The 15,415-nt window shown below is 31.3% G+C and overlaps 1 long non-coding RNA gene across 1 annotated transcript; it reads left to right on the top strand.

Moving 5' to 3' along the window:
- Positions 1–11,006: 11,006 nt before the first annotated feature.
- On the top strand, positions 11,007–13,075 carry LOC149491951 (uncharacterized). Its single transcript, XR_016319209.1, has 3 exons — positions 11,007–11,104; positions 12,101–12,184; positions 12,997–13,075. It is a non-coding gene; the product is annotated as an uncharacterized LOC149491951 (long non-coding RNA).
- The last annotated feature ends 2,340 nt before the right edge of the window (positions 13,076–15,415 follow it).

A 15,415-nucleotide genomic window follows, 5' to 3' on the forward strand; every position in this document is an offset into this window, starting at 1 on the left:
CTTACTCAACATCAACAACATATTTTCTCATTATCAACACACACACAAATTCTCATGCAAGGAAATTGATTAAACTAAAAGAGATAGCACACCTTTACGCCAATAAGCTTAAGCTCTTCTTTTAGCTTCCTTCTACTTTGGCTCACCTCTCCTATACAATAGAGTTCTTATAAATTATCTAACAATATCACCAAATGAGTCAAGTATGAAATTCAAGAAGGTTTACTTACTTGGATAGAATAGAAGTTGAATTAATGCTTAACTCCCATTAAAATCTTCCCACCATTAAAGTGATGGAGAAAGGAAAGTGTAAGAGGAAAGTAGAGGAAGAAGATGAAGATAAGGATGAAGAAATGAAAATGAAATGGAATCCACGGGTAGTCTCTAGAATGTCATTGATTTTTATGTGAAAATTACCAAATGGTACCTCAAGTGTCAAAATGGTACAACTCAATACCTCAACTTTATACTTTAGTGAAATCAAGTCCTAATCCTTATACTTTGATCTTTTTGTTTCCTTCAAGTAAGTCCACTTCTTTCCTTATTTCAATTCATCCCATTCTAGCCCACTCTAGATCTAATGGCTCGAACCGGGTTTTGGATCAGCCCGACTCGACTCTAAGCAACGACTCGATTCAATAGAAAAATGGGACGTTACAGTTCTACCCCCCTTAAAGAATTTCGTCCTCGAAATTCACTTACATTAAACACTTACAACTCTCATAATAGTTTCCAACTCAGATTCTTCGTTAATCGGCTAGCACTCACTAGCCTTATGTTCTCCACATGATTCTCCCAAATGAACATCCATACTAGCTAATCTATCCATCCATATCAGCACTCAATCCAAAGACCTATATCGCCCATACCAAACATATCAGCATATCATAGACATATCATATCATATCATATACATATCATATCATCATCTCATATACATATCAAGGCATTTCATTGCAATAGCCTATTCAAAGATTTGCATACAATAAATTCTCATAAAGCATGATGAGATTATAGAAACATATCCTGAGATCATATAATTTATGTTCATAACTGTATGAATAACTTTATGTTGTCATGGTACTTAATTTCGTCATGGTACTTCTTCTCATCCACTGTCATGCATATATACATATAGTCATACATGCATACTTGCAAGTTCCACTCAAGAAGAAAACAAAATGAAACCAAAGTTCCAAATGTCAATACATGAAAGTAATTATACACAATCACAAAGTTATGCAAATCATACAATGTGCCATATAGATTATCTCAACTTGACCATTTATCCATAATGATTTGGTAGTTGCATCCAATTAGCAATTCCACCTTTCTCTCTTTTTTTTTTTTTTTTTTTGACTCATAGATAGCTCACATAAATCTAAATCATCTGTGACTTATAAATACTTCTATTAATGATTAACCAATCATTTCTGTCTGAAGAATGATCACTTATAAAATCTTGAGCATTTTGGCTCAGAATTTATTCTCATGTGCACATAGTGAGATCAACACGAACCACAATTTGTACATATTCATGAACTCTCAAAGGATAGTAAGTCCGATATTGTATATATTCTGATGCATCTTACTTCTATTTCCATCAAATCTTAATAACCATGATTCCTAATTTGTCACAAAACTCTGACTGATTATCATCTCATTTAAATCATCCTAATTCATATTCCTTCACTCTTTAATTGATGCTTTTCTTAATCTTAATTCACTCACATGACTAGATCCATTCTTACTTACCTAATTTCTTGGTATAACATCAATTCAATAGTTGGACAACTATCTCTCCATGTCCAATGTCATTCATCATTTCACTTATCATCATGGTCCATATTTTATAACATCATTATCTTCGTTTGGTGTTAGGAACGTTTACTTTTTCCTCGATCATAGTCTCTCAATAACACAAATCCTTATGTATAACTTACAAACATCTAACATTCACAAATTTTAAACCTCAAAAACTAAATCTTGTTGAATATAATTCTACTTATACCATATTAACTCACAAGGTGCCACAATTCATCAGCTTCACTACTAGGCTCATCAAGAGTTAAATATTGACTTCATCCTAATATTCTCTTATAACCATAGTACTTTATATGATTCCTGATAGTCATACATTTGCAAAATAGCTGATGAACACCACAATATACTTGACTCCACCAAATAGTAAGTATTTCTCATAAATAGAAATCACTTCTCATAAATGGCTTGAAATAATGACATTAGTTCTTATGAAAAATACTCATCACCCATTCTTAGAGCAAATCACATCAAATCATTCATTCATTAAGATCATTTATGTAACTACACCAATGAATATGTATATGTGTATTCTAGCCACAAAATGCTTATCTCAATAGTCATAATAGATTCCATTAACCAGGTAACATCAATACATATAAACTCAATACTCTTCGTAATAGATTCTAATGTCCTTAAATCCGAATCAGTTTGTTTTCTTATTAGATAATACTAGCAACTCATCCTCAACATACTCCTTCCATAGGCACATGTACACACATTCATGCATTTTATGCATACATTTCACAGTCACATCATGCATACCTTAACATAGCTTTTTGCGTACACAACCATACAAGGTTACACTACATCTTACATCTGTATATACATATATTATTTTCTTGTTTAAGTCATAAACCAATGTACTTCATAGCTCAGTTATGAATTATACAAGTGACTTCATTGTCATTTATAAAACAATCCTTCCATTTATCAAAACTTTAAAAACCACACTTGAAATATTTATTTTTTTTTTTTAAAGTGTTCAGAGAAAAGAAGAATTTTCATAGCAAAATCATTGTTCATAAGCATAACTATGCTTCTTGGAGTCAACATGAACAAAATTTTTACAAGTCATTCACGCTATACAATCATGGATAAAAATCAGTTTCAAAATACATCTCATAATACTTATAACAGGTAGAACTCATATCAACTCACAAAAGTACACAAATCCTTAATGCCTCAATAATATTTCATCTCCAATACCACTACATCGAATTCCCTATCCATTATTCTCTAAACATATCCTCCATGAATAATGGTCAAAGGATATAACCATTAATCATCAATAGAAACCTCAATATACTCCGCTTACCACGACATCATTCTCCAATGGCTGTTGTTTCTAAGCAAACCAATATGGTATGTCTTTAACTTCAATTACTCCTATTCTCACTGCAAAAATATAACTTCCTACATAGATACACATATAGTCCGAGAACCGCCTAAACCTAGGCTCTGATACCAAAAATTGTAACATCCCTTCCCGGTCCACCCGTTAACCCGAATGAACCGAGCCGAGACGCTACAATCTGGTTGAACCTATGTCCTGTCATGCGGATATCACTGTATGAAAAATATGAATAAAACTACTCCCAATTACACTCTAAACTTCCAACGTCTCCAAAGAATCATCATAACACAATAACACTTTATATCTTTTCATAATTGTATAAATCCTCAATAGCATTTAATATCTAGCAATTAATTTCATTCAGAATCTATATCAAGTTTTCATGACCTAATCATACCAACTATAGTAACATATTTCATATTCAATCATTTCCTCCAAATACTTACACCACAATAATTACATGCTTCAATTATTTTCCAATCACATAAGCTCTAACAAATGTAATAATTATACATGCCATAAATCTTAATACATGCCATAATTCTTAATACATGCCATAATTCTAATACATGCCAATTCTTAATTATAACTCTCAATCTACTACTCCCAAATTAGTCATTTCTGCTTTGAACGTACTCCTCAAGTCTTCAAGTACCAACCACGATCTTCAACCTACGCGTGATAAAAATCGACGCGTTGAGTATAAAACTCAGTGGTGCTCATAATTCACATACGAAACAAAGTGCGATGGCAACTAACTTAAAATATAAATTTCATAAAGCATTGATACTCATAGATCAGTAAATTTCAACATAAATGTCTCTTTATAGCAACGAATAAACTTCTAATTCATAAACATCATAATTATCTCATAATCCTTTACATGAACCTTAAATCACACTTTATGATACTATCATGATCTTACCTGCTGTTCATTGTGTTGTATGAATGAAACAATAAACATGTAAGATTACATAACAGTATATGTTCATTGTCTTACTTGCTATTCATTATGCTGTATGACTTATGCACTTTTAGTCACATCATATAAGTTATGATTAATAACATCTCGTGACTGTATGGCTCCTTAAGAGTCAATAAATAAACTTGTAAGCATAATAACATGATACTATCATACTCTTACCTGATGTTCTTTATGTTGTATGAACTCTGCAACTTTGATTAAACTCAGTGAATATCACAATGAATGAAGAAACATATAAGCACATACATATGTAGAAATAAACATTTACTCACATATGGAATGTAAGCACACATATCATGATACTTTCATTTTCCCTTAATGATCTTTCTTGCTGTTTAGTATACTGTATGCTTATGCAATTTATAGTCGATATAACTGTATAGCTCCATAAGGTTATAGTGAAACCGAAGTGATAAGAGAAACTGTATGAAACTGGATGAAACTGTATGCTTGGCTGCTATGGCCTGTATAATCATATCCACTCAACGGCCTGTAGCCGGAGTACCAAACTGTATGGGGCGCAGATCTGCTATTCTATGTCGGGACATAGCCTTATCTACATGGTTTCTACCTAACCTCAATGGAGCATATTAATGGAATGACAATAAGCAAAATAACTGTGTCATAACTTGCATGCTTGTGTCATGTTATTTTCACACCATTTGCATGCTTGCATTTTGTGTTTATACATGTGTTCATGTTGTCTTTTTGTTTTAAAATGGTTGAAGACATACAAGTTGAGAAAAGAATACAATTACATAGAATTCGTAACTTCATACACCATTTTACATCATTTCACAATTGCATAGAATACAATTACAAGTTGTGTTTACCTCATTTCACATCATTTGCATGCTTGCATGTTGTTTTGATACATGATTTAATGTTGTATTTTTGTGTTAAAATGATTGGAGGCATATAAGTGAAGCAAAGGAATACAATTGCATTGAAAAAGAAGTCCAAAAGTGCATGAAAACACATGTCGTGAGCGCGTCTTTCAAAGTCGCGAGCGCGAGATGCAAAAAATGAGAGTCTGTGTGTTATCGGGCACAAGTCGCGAGCGCGCACTTGAAAGTCGCGAGCGCGTAGAGTGCAAAATGAGAGACAGTGAGTTCCCAGGCCAACTTCGCGAGCGCGCGAGGAAGGTCGCGAGCGCTTACAGGCCAAGGGCTAAGTCGCGAGCGCGAAGTGCAAAATCGCGAGCGCGTAAAGCACCAAATGAGAGTCAGAGAGTTTCAGGTGAAAGTCGCGAGCGCGCAAATGAAAGTCGCGATCGCGAGCTCTTCATGCAATTCGCGCGCGCGCGTTTTCCAGCCTGCACAGTCTGTACTCTTTTGACCATATCTCTCAATATACAACTCCGATTTGAATGATTCAAAAACCCATGTAAAGCTAACACATAGAGGAACAAATAACTCTTCTATGATAATTCCTAATTCCATCGTTAAATGGGGTAAAAATCAAGGTGAAGTTACTGGTAACTTTTCCAGCAAAACTTGTTTCAGCAAAAACTCAATATCTACTTCATTTATTCATTTCATCTCATGCTTTTTCACCATTTTCAGTCTTCTTACTCAACATTCAACAACATATTTTCTCATTATCAACACACGACACAAATTCTCATGCAAGGAAATTGATTAAACTAAAAGAGATAGCACACCTTTACGCCAATAAGCTTAAGCTCTTCTTTTAGCTTCCTTCTACTTTTGGCTCACCTCTCCTATACAATAGAGTTCTTATAAATTATCTAACAATATCACCAAATGAGTCAAGTATGAAATTCAAGAAGGTTTACTTACTTGGATAGAATAGAAGTTGAATTAATGCGTAACTCCCATTAAAATCTTCCCCACCATTAAACGTGATGGAGAAAAGAAAGTGTAAGAGGAAAGTAGAGGAAGAAGATGAAGATAAGGATGAAGAAATGAAAATGAAATGGAATCCACGGGTAGTCTCTAGAATGTCATTGATTTTTATGTGAAAATTACCAAATGGTACCTCAAGTGTCAACATGGTACAACTCAATACCTCAACTTTATACTTTAGTGAAATTAAGTCCTAATCCTTATACTTTGATCTTTTTGTTTCCTTCAAGTAAGTCCACTTCTTTTCCTTATTTCAATTTCATCCCATTCTAGCCCACTCTAGAATCTAATGGCTCGAACCGGGTTTTGGATCAGCCCGACTCGACTCTAAGCAACGATTCGATTCAATAGAAAAATGGGACGTTACATATATATATATTTTAAATCGATTCTAATAGATTTTGAACTTTTAGAGACTTTTAAGTAAAGTACATTTTAAAAAAAAAATTTAAATAAAGTATATTATGTGGTAAAATATTATTGAGACTTTTAGAGATGTATAAAATAGGCTAAGTGATTATCATTTTAAAATAAAAATAGAAAATTTTCGATTCGAAACCGTCGATTTTGGGCCAATTTAGATTCATATTTTAACATTCACATGAACCTTAACTGGCCCTTGAACTACCAAAAAATTTTGAATCGCCGATTTCGATCCAGTTATGGTTCGTCTACAATATGGTTCAGTTTCGGTTCGATTCCGTTCGAACTAAACTGGTGGGCATGGCTATGCATATCTACAATGGACCCATTCCAAATAGTCCTAAACCCGCATGTAAAGTTGTCCTCAACTCTTTTAAAATGCATTTGTATGAAGTGCTCTAATTTAATTTCTATCCTTTTTTGGATATTGTGAACACAAGTTTTCAGTGGGAAATTACCAATATCGGCCTCCACCTCCATGAAACCCTCACCACACATATTCCTTAGGGACACTTTCTCATCATTCATGAAAATGCCACCATAATACACATAAATCACAGATAATGCCATCCTACGGTATAAAATAATCAAAATCATGCTGCATTATCTAAAATTATATATTTTGGAATTATTTCAAAGTCAAAAAGCAAATAAAAAGTAAACAAAAGCCAATAAAAAATTCACATCTTAAAGCATTCAACTTTCTGTTCCTTGATTCTATATCTCAGTAATAAAAATTTTTCATTCAAACAAATCCAAAAGGGTTAGTATTATTCATGCATAATAGATAGTAAACAATCACAAATCAACACCTAAATAAACTGTCTTGCATCCAGTTTAAAAGAAAAACAATAATACATAAAACCAAGAAAATAATCGCAACCTTAAACCAACTCACATTTCACGCATAATAGATACCACACGAAGAAAACCCAAAATCTAGAAGGACTATGTCATGCTTCGAATAAAAAAAAAATCAATGATTGCTCGTAAGTCTGAGACCTAACTTGTATTAAAGCATTTCAAATCCTCGACCCTTACCAACTCGATCGTTCTTTTAAAATGTATTCTCCCTTTCCCAATGATGATTTCGAAGTGAATATAGTTTGTTCATTAAGAGAATACCAACTCCTTTGTTCTTTCTGTGTTCTAAAGGAATTTCAAAGAATACCTAGTCGACACTTCTATTTCCTCGTCCCTTTCTCCCAACAACATCTAATAAGGGCAAATTAGTAAGTACACTACTACTAATGATGTTTATATCACATTAATCCGACGTGGTTTTCCTACTTGGATCCTAATAAGCACATTCTTAAAAGCTAGGTGGGCCCCACAAATTTTAAATATAATTCCAGCATATTATGTAAACAGGTGATATTTGATTGAAAATTTTTAATGAGTTTGAAAACTTGATTGTAAACGTTTTCTATTGAGATACCAAAATAAAATATTTTATAAAGTCCAGACACCAAATTTATAATTAGTCTAAATAAAATTTGAGAGTATCATAAAATTAAAGTAGAAAAGTTGAGGGTTAAATTTAGATATTTCGTCATAATCTAATCATGTTAAAGTACTTTGGCGCTTCCTATTCAAACAGGATTAAAAATAAATAAATAAATACTAACTAAATTTTTTATTTTTCTCTTGATATACATAAGTATATTTTCATTTGGTATAATATCATCATTGACATCATTTACATTGGGTTTACCCAAAATTTTATGTGGATATTCAAATAAGTTTATATTTAGAGTATCAACATTCACTTTTAATAAAAACAATAAAAAATTAATTTTGCATTTTACTCTTTTTGAGTATTTTCATATTTTTTATTTGGATATGGGACTAATCTCGTTTTAGATTCATAAATTTTTTTCATTATATTTTAAAAATTATAAAAATGTTATAAAATTAAAAAAAAAAAAAAAAAGAACTAGGAATAGTTTTTATATAGTGACCCACTTTCACAAAGGCAATGAACGCTTTGAATATAAATAAACTCGCGTGGTCGGAGTGAACATTGCATTTGTAAATGGAGTTGTGCTTGTTAATATTGAAGTGCTTACTGTTGTGTTTGATCTTTTGGGTTCAAATCCGAGGAAATAATGGTTGCTTTGAAGAAGAGAGATTAGCTCTCTTACAATTCAAGGCGTCTCTTCAATCCGATGAGTATGGTTCCAAGTTTCCAATTCTCCCTTCATGGATTGATGAGGCAAAGAATGATTGTTGTGAATGGGAGAGAGTCACCTGCAACTCCACCACAGCTCACGTGATTGATCTCTCCCTCGACAATCTATGGGAAAATGAAAACATTTGGCATCTGAACATGTCTCTTTTCCACCATTTCAAGGAGCATAGAAGCCTAAATTTATCTTTCAATAAAATCCATGCAATGGTTGACAATCGAGGTATTATTTATCATTGTTATTATTTTGTTATTATTTATCATAAAAAGGTAAGATAACCACATGACAAGTTTAACCTTTGGTTATTTACTAATGGTTATTTGACAATAAGGTATCTTTTCAAAATTAGTCTTAGACCTAACTATATTATAAAAGCATATTAGGATCGAGTGACTTAAACCGGATTTAGGGTGTTATTTATAGACTAAATCAATGAAAAATAAATTTATAATGAAATGTAGGCAGTGACAGAGCTAGAGATATTTTTTAGTGGGGTCTTAATTTCATTTTTTAGTGGGATCAATTAGATTAAAAACTCTAAAATTTTTCACTTATTATGTACTTTTTAATTTTTTTTTTATCATTTCAACCCAAATTTATAACTTTTTTTTAAATATTGAGTGGGACCAATTGACCCCACTTTAGTTGTTGTAGCTCCATCCCTAAAGGTCGGTATTTCTGACTATACACTGAAAGAAAAAAAAAGAATAAAATGAGAATAATATTTAAAAAATTTCTATTTTTATTAGCTTGGTCCATAACTATATTCATTTGGCATGTCTAATCCTAACATATTATTCATTTTCTAAAAAAATTCTTGATCTTAATGTAAAATAACTGATATCAACGACAATGTCAAACTATTTTGAAAAATAAAATGAAAGTTTTTGTTGAATAATAGTAGAGTTTCTAAAATTGTGAGGTTAGGAATGCGAAATCAATTAGTACACCACAATTAAGTATGGAAAACTGAAAATAGACATTTGTTGAGTTTGCTTAGTACTCCCTCCGTCCCAAAAATATATTCTACTTTCTATTTTCACACAGATTAAGAAAATAACAATTATTATAGTTAAAGGGCAATTTTATTCATATAACTTTCCTATTATATCATCTTAAATAACACATAAGTAATTATTATATTGAAATAATAAGTAAGAATTAAAGACAGTTATTGAAAATAAGATAAAATTTAATAAGAGTATAACAACAATAATTTAAGGATTACTTATAATTTTTTTTAAAAAAAAAGTGGACTATATTTTGGGAAAAACAAAAAAAAGGAAAGGTCGACGGAGGGAGTAATAACTCAAAAACTAATATACAACTATAGAAAGATTACCAAGTTTGAAGAAATTATGGTTGTATTCTTAGAAAATGAAAACTAGAAAACAGAAAATGGAAAATGCATTCACTTGATAAAAATAAAAAACTATATTTTAATTTAAAAATTTCACAAACTTTATTCATAACTTTCATAATTAAAAGAAATAAAATATTATAAAACAGATTTAGAATTTTTATTTAAAAATTAAAAACTTTTATTTTTTATTATTTAATAATAATATCAAATGTTTATCATATTGTAAATTTTTTTAAAAAATAAAGGATATAATTGTAATACACCGAATTTTTATTTTCGAAATTTTCAAATTTAATTTAAATCAAAAATAAGAAATTTTGACTGTGTGGGCTGTAAATGTAACACAGTCTCAAATCGAGCCCAAATTTTTGAGTTGGGCCCAAGCCCAAAAACAGATTATTCGGGAATTTCGATTAGAGAACACTTAAAAAGTTTCGATGAAAAAAATGGGACTCTAGTTACTAATTGATTACAAATGTATGTATATGTATGTAACTGCAATAAATTAATTGTCTTAAAATCAAATATCATTACTATTAATATTGTATTATAATTGAGTAAATAGAGAAAATATTGCGAAACCGAACTAAATAAACAAAATAAGTCGAACCGGACCTGAAAATCAAATTGATTTTTCGAAAACCAAATGAATAACCTGAGAATCATGTGAAAAACCTGCAAATCGAGTAAAAATCTAGCTGAGTCGTTGAATCAGACCGATCCGGTTCGGATCGAACCGGAATCATCTAGAAGTTGGACATACTTTATTTCTTTTCTTTTCTTCTTCTTCCTTCCTCTCCTGCGTCGACCTCATCTCCTCCTCCTCTTCTCCTCTTCTTCTCTTCCTCTTTTTTTTCTTCTTCTCTTCTTTCTTTCCTTTTTCTTTCTTTCTTTCCCTTTCTTCTTCCCTGCAACTGGGTCTGCGTCACTGCCAGCTCCTCCTCTAGCTCATCGCGCCACCACAGCCCCTTCTGCCTTCGATCGAGCAAGCGTCGCCTCACCCACTCGTCACGCCATCGCCACCGCCTAGCCGCCGCTCCAGCACGCCTCCGACCACCAAGCTAGCAGAAATTCAACAAAAAAAAAAATTATATCGGGGTATAAATTAATTTAAATACATTTTAGTTAATTAATTTAATTTTATTAATGATAGTTAATTAAATTTAGTTAGTTTAATTTTAATAATTTTAGTTGATTTAGTTAATGTTAATAATATTAGTTAATTAAATTAAGTTTATTATTTGCAGTTAATTAATTTAGTAGTATTAGTTAATGAAATTAATTTTATTATTTGTAGTCAATTAGTTTAGTTAAGTTAATGTTAGTAATGTTAGTTAATTAAATTAATTTTATTTGTAGTTAATTAATTTGGTTAATTTAATTTGGTCATTGTGAGTAGTTAATAGCTTTATAATATTAGTGTTGATATAATTAAGGTAGTTTAAAAATAATGTTATTGTAATGTATAAATTGGATTGTGTGGTGATGTTGAGATTGAAGGAGGATGGGAAAATGTTATTTGATTAATTGCCCGATGGATGGGCTGTGTGGCTTGAAATTATTAGATAAACTGTTGATATTTTAACAGGTGGATAATCCAAATTTTAGGGGAGATGCTGCCGAAAAGTCGGTAGAAAATAAATTGTATTTTAAAAACTAATTACTTATAGCGATAAATTATTCATAGAAATTAAAAATATAGAATAAGATTATGAGAGGGATAAATAAACAATAAATAAATAACAAGAGGAACGAATTTATATATAGTTCAGTGAATTAAATACCGACTAAAGTTATTAACGTTATGAATATTATCTGATCAATCGTATTATCATTATTAATATTATTATTATTAATCATATTAAATATTTTGATTAGTAGTATTTAAAAATATTAATTACCAAATAAATAGACGTTTTACTTAACGAATAATTAGAAGAAATAAATCAAATAAAGATGCACTATAGATATACAGTTTAGTTTGATAAGTTAGTGAACCGACGAGTAACGAAAACAAATAAATGAAAACAAATAAATGAATGTAAACTGCATTTTCCAAATTAGAATTCTTATGTAGAATTTCTTATTATATAGATACTTATAAAGTTTCGGACTGTGAAGAAAAAGGCCAGGAGCGCACAATAAGAAAGGCAGTCCTTTGAAGGACAACAAAAAACTGTGAGTAGTGTTAGATAATTCGCCTCATCCGCCTGCATTCATGCATTCACGACTAAATGTTATCATGCATTACTGCTATATTGTGATGCACTATTTGTTGATATTAAATAATGCTTGATTACCTGTGATGTGATATTGCTGTGCCTTGTTTGTGTGGAATTGGGATGAAGTGGACCACCATGGATTTGTGAGGACGTCTATGTGATATGGATCCTGAATATGATATGATATGGAGTTTGACCGTCAGCCGGGTAAATGGGAGATCGGCGCCCCCGTGTGCACCTGATGATATGGATTATATGGAAAACCACAGGATGGCTTCTTGTTGTTGCGCACCTGATGATCTAGATTTGATTGTAGCCCGCAGGGTGGCCTCCTGTTGTGAGCACTTGATGATCTAGATTGGATGGAGACCACCGGGTTGCCTCCTGTTGGCATTTTTTTTTTTTTTTTTTTAAAAAAAAAAGAGAGAGAATGGAAAAACAATGAGAGGACTGGTCAGTGAGGAGTAGACCATTGGCCGTATGGGGGTCGGCTCCTGGTGCACATGTATGAGAGGGAGAGCCATGTGTTAGGGACGCTCGTTGGGGTTTTAGGTGGTGCCACTGACTAATTTCCACGTGATGTGATTATATGAAGGTGATACTAATGTGGTTGCGTTGTATTGCCATTGTGTGACACTGCATGATCATAAATTTAATCGATAACAAATAAAAAATATTTTAGCATCTGTATGATTGTGTGGGGTGAGAGGGTTATCTAACCCTACTCATTGAGTTTGGCGCTCACCCCTGCCTACCTATTTTTTTCAGGTAATAGAAGAAAGAAAAATCCTATGGAGTTGAGACATAAGTATAGAAGACTGTAAACGATAAATAAATGATGATGTAATGTACAGGTAGAGTTCCGCATTGTATTCTAGTGGGTTGTAGATGAACTGTACTAGTGGTACATAATTGAAATAAATTATTGGGCCTGTATCCACAATTATGAATAGTAAATGAGATTTGCATAATATAGGCTTACTATGGGCTTCGGGGGCCTTAAGCCCACCCAGGTCCTAGTGCCGGTCCGGTCCATAGAAATGGGTCGTGACAAAGTTGGTATCAGAGCATAAGTTGGGCCTTAAGAATCAATTGCGGAACTTAGGAAATTGAAACATAGGACTCCTATGTTGGGATCGGCCGTAACCAACAAAGGAGATGTAGTCTGGATTGAATTCCATTTAGTGCCGGTGGAACGCATCGCGCACGAGGATGGGAGGAAATCTATATGAAACTTAGGATGAGAATTAAAGGTTGATAAATAATAGTAAATTATAAAACAGGTCTGGTAACTGACGTTGATAAAATAAATTTTGAGTTTTGCTAAATCCTCTCCATAAATTTTGAAGCAGAAAATCAGTTGGAAATTGGTGTAATGGCCTGATCACCCAGTACACCTTGATCCAACAAGAGACACTGCTTCGTGAATTACTTGAAACTGTTAGAAAAAAATTCAGAGTTTTAAAGACAATAAGAAAGTCAGTTTATTTGAATAATTATATATATAAAAAAAATGTTTTAGTATTTATTGGAAATTGTTTTTGTTGTGAAGTTGCAATTAATTGTTTAGTTTTATTGTTCTGTCGATTCTCTACAACGATTGCAATTTTGATTTATTATCTATCCCGAGGACTAAATTAGGCCTACAGAAAATAATAGTGATAAATTAATAATAAATGGTATAGAAATATGAATTTGAATGAAAATTTCAATTAAGATATAGATTAAATTCTAAGAAATGTTGCGGTTAGGGATTACATAGTGGAAATTGTAATCTAAATTAGAAAGGGAGGATTTAGGATAAACAATCATACTAGACAAGAAATCCTCAATTAACCAAGGCAAAACTTAAGGATGTAAAAAGAGGAAATTTGTAAATTTCTCAGTAGAATATTAAGGAGAATAGAAATTTATTGGAATAATTAAATAAAGTCAAACGTAGAAACGATAAATTGTGTTAAGTACAACAAAAGGTAGTTGAAAGGTAGTTGATTAGGGTAATTCTCGCATATAGAATTTAAATAGAGTTATAAAGCAATATAAAAGAAAAGGTAATTTAACCATAAGAGTAAATGTGAAGACACATAATTTCTGATAGGTCATATTGAGGTGAGGCAAAAGTAACTAAACAGAATAAGAAGCAGATAAACTTCCTTGAACAATTAGCATGAAGGTAAGATTTTGGGTGTTTTAATATAGATTAAAAGTAGTAAATAATTGGGCAAAGGTTTGAATTTAAAATTTGATTAATATGGAAAAGATTGACTAATAGATAATAGAAGTAATTACAGCCATGGAATTAGTAAAATCTATATGAGAAAATTTACGAAAAAGAAAATGATAAGTTGAGCATTCAATTGAATCGGTTAACAGACTTAGGGAACTAGTGTGTATGTAAGGGATAGTTGTTATAAATTAAAAAAAAAAAAAAAATTTATAAGGTAAAAAGTGTAGTAAGTGTATTAGATATGATATAATTAAGATTCTAGTACATGTAGGATACTTAGTGGGCTAGACTAAGTTGATGAATTAATTATAATAAAATGAATGTAGAAGATGATGATAACTTTAAATCACAAATGGGGGAATGAATGGGGAAAGGAATGTGGATGCTATAGGAAAACTTAATAATTAAGGGAATTTGATATATCTGGGTAGAGAGTTATGTAAAAAGAACTAGTAGTAATTGTGAATCTAAGTTATTATAAGAAACGTATATAAAATCTGCTTTCAAGCATTAAGTACAAAATTAGATTGAGGTGCTAAGTAAAATAAAAGCAAAATGTAACAAAATTTGGAAGAGGATAAAGGTCAAAGATAACTCATAATAAAGTAGAGATTGAAAAAAAAAAAAAAAAATTTAAATTAGAATAAAGAAAGCTAAGAAGCAATGACCTTAGGAACGCCATAGATTCATGTACCCATCCTTAAAACTCTTTACGGATAAGACTTAAATGAGGTTGGGTACACTAAAGAGATATGAAGGATAAAGAAATATTAAAAATAATAAAAATAAATTGGGAAAGAAATAAAGCTCAAATGTAAGAAATATGTATACAAAATAATACTAATAGTAAAAATAAAGATAAAGATAATAATAAATAAAAATAATAATAATAATATAATAATAATAATAATATAATAATAATAAAATAAAAATAACCTTTGAAAAAAAAAAAATTTGAAT

This window comes from Jatropha curcas, unplaced genomic scaffold (assembly GCF_041381405.1).
Source record: "Jatropha curcas cultivar XTBG-Jc1 unplaced genomic scaffold, XTBG_Jcur_1.0 HiC_scaffold_212_pilon, whole genome shotgun sequence".
Lineage (NCBI taxonomy): Eukaryota > Viridiplantae > Streptophyta > Magnoliopsida > Malpighiales > Euphorbiaceae > Jatropha > Jatropha curcas.